This window comes from Ascidiella aspersa, chromosome 5, assembly GCF_963924565.1.
Source record: "Ascidiella aspersa chromosome 5, kaAscAspe10.2, whole genome shotgun sequence".
NCBI classification, from domain to species: domain Eukaryota; kingdom Metazoa; phylum Chordata; class Ascidiacea; order Phlebobranchia; family Ascidiidae; genus Ascidiella; species Ascidiella aspersa.
In genome coordinates, this window is record NC_139451.1 from 13,151,300 (window position 1) to 13,153,799 (window position 2,500).

At 55.9% G+C, this 2,500-nt stretch overlaps 2 non-coding genes across 2 annotated transcripts; both read left to right on the top strand.

Moving 5' to 3' along the window:
• The first annotated feature begins 70 nt into the window (after positions 1–70).
• Positions 71–1,881, top strand: LOC146144328 (small subunit ribosomal RNA). Its single transcript, XR_014500852.1, has one exon. It is a non-coding gene; the product is annotated as a small subunit ribosomal RNA (ribosomal RNA).
• Positions 1,882–2,128: 247 nt separating this feature from the next.
• LOC146144329 (5.8S ribosomal RNA) lies at positions 2,129–2,282 on the top strand. Its single transcript, XR_014498926.1, has one exon. It is a non-coding gene; the product is annotated as a 5.8S ribosomal RNA (ribosomal RNA).
• Positions 2,283–2,500: the final 218 nt, after the last annotated feature.

A 2,500-nucleotide genomic window follows, 5' to 3' on the forward strand; every position in this document is an offset into this window, starting at 1 on the left:
ATCGACCGAGCGACGGCGCCGCATCAGCGGCGCCTCCTTCGTCGGCCTTTCGGGGCTACGCTAAAGTAGCTACCTGGTTGATCCTGCCAGTAGTCATATGCTTGTCTCAAAGATTAAGCCATGCAAGTCTAAGTACGAGCTCTCGTACAGTGAAACTGCGAATGGCTCATTAAATCAGTTATGGTTCATTTGATCGTACGTTTTACGTGGTTAACTGTGGAAATGCTAGAGCTAATACATGCGTGAAGCGCCGACCTCGCGGGAGGCGTGCTTTTATCAGACCAAAAACCGACCGGGCTTCGGCCCGCAACCTTTGGTGACTCTGGATAACTTTGCGGATCGCACGGTCTCGCACCGGCGACGGATCATTCAAGTGTCTGCCCTATCAACATTCGTCGGTACGGTACTGGCCTACCGAGGTTCTTACGGGTAACGGAGAATCAGGGTTCGATTCCGGAGAGGGAGCCTGAGAAACGGCTACCACATCCAAGGAAGGCAGCAGGCGCGCAAATTACCCATTCCCGACGCGGGGAGGTAGTGACGAAAAATAACAATACAGGACTCTAAACGAGGCCCTGTAATTGGAATGAGTACACTTTAAAACCTTTAACGAGTATCCATTGGAGGGCAAGTCTGGTGCCAGCAGCCGCGGTAATTCCAGCTCCAAAAGTGTATATTTAAGTTGTTGCGGTTAAAAAGCTCGTAGTTGGATTTTGGGCGCAGGCGGCCGGTCCGTCGCAAGGCGTGTACTGGCCGTCCTGGCCTCACCTCCGGTTCTCCGCCGGTGCCCTTGACTGAGTGTCGGCGGCGGCCGGAACGTTTACTTTGAAAAAATTAGAGTGTTCAAAGCAGGCGATTCGCCTGAATAATGGTGCATGGAATAATGGAATAGGACCTCGGTTCTATTTTGTTGGTTTTCGGAGCGCGAGGTAATGATTAAGAGGGACAGACGGGGGCATTCGTACTGTGCCGTTAGAGGTGAAATTCTTGGATCGGCGCAAGACGAACGACTGCGAAAGCATTTGCCAAGAATGTTTTCTTTAATCAAGAGCGAAAGTCAGAGGTTCGAAGACGATCAGATACCGTCCTAGTTCTGACTATAAACGATGCCAACTAGCGATCGGGGGGCGTTAGTTTTACGACCTCTCCGGCAGCTTGCGGGAAACCAAAGTCTTTGGGTTCCGGGGGAAGTATGGTTGCAAAGCTGAAACTTAAAGGAATTGACGGAAGGGCACCACCAGGAGTGGAGCCTGCGGCTTAATTTGACTCAACACGGGAAATCTCACCCGGCCCGGACACAGTGAGGATTGACAGATTGAGAGCTCTTTCTTGATTCTGTGGGTGGTGGTGCATGGCCGTTCTTAGTTGGTGGAGCGATTTGTCTGGTTAATTCCGATAACGAACGAGACTCTGGCTTGCTAACTAGTTACGCGACCCAATCGGTCGGCGTCTAACTTCTTAGAGGGACTAGTGGCGTTTAGCCACACGAGATTGAGCAATAACAGGTCTGTGATGCCCTTAGATGTTCGGGGCCGCACGCGCGCTACACTGACCGGATCAGCATGTGCTCGCCTTGGCCGACAGGTCTGGGTAACCCGCTGAACCCCGGTCGTGCTAGGGATAGGGAATTGCAATTATTTCCCTTGAACGAGGAATTCCCAGTAAGCGCGAGTCATTAGCTCGCGTTGATTACGTCCCTGCCCTTTGTACACACCGCCCGTCGCTACTACCGATTGAATGGTTTAGTGAGGTCCTCCGATTGGACCTGGCGCGGCCGGCAACGGTCGAGCCGGCGTCCGAGAAGACGATCTAACTTGATCATTTAGAGGAAGTAAAAGTCGTAACAAGGTTTCCGTAGGTGAACCTGCGGAAGGATCATTAACGGTCTCGCAAACGCTTCGGCGAACGCGAAACTCGGACAAGCGAGAGAAAAAGTCTTTGCTACCCGGCGCCCGACCCGCGAGGAGCGGCGCGCCGGCCGGCGATTCGGTCACCCGGTAATGTTTGCGCGTCGAGTGCCGCGGTGCCGCGCGCTCCGGCTTCAAGCGTCGGCCTGGCCGACCGCTCGGCGCGGTCTATTTTGTCACCCTATAGTGCGAGGCACTGTGCGAGCGAAACAATCGTGGATGGCTCTTGGCGGTGGATCACTCGGCTCGTGAGTCGATGAAGGACGCAGCTAGCTGCGTGAATTAGTGTGAATTGCAGGACACATTGAGCATCGACGTTCTGAACGCAAATTGCGGCCTCGGGTCAATCCCGGGGCCGCGCCCGCCTCAGGGTCGCGTTGCAAACGTTCCGCGCGGGGATTTCTCCGCGCGGCTGCTGCGGCGTCGGACGCGCGAGCGCCCGTCCCGCTCAAGACAGCACGGCACGATGCGCGACGATCGCGACCAGAATCCCGCGCGGCGGCGGCGAGTCGACCTCGAAGAGGCCAACGGCTGGCGGCTCAAGGGCGGGAATCGAGGTGCGCGGCGGCGCGCGGCGCCGACGGCGAGCGCGG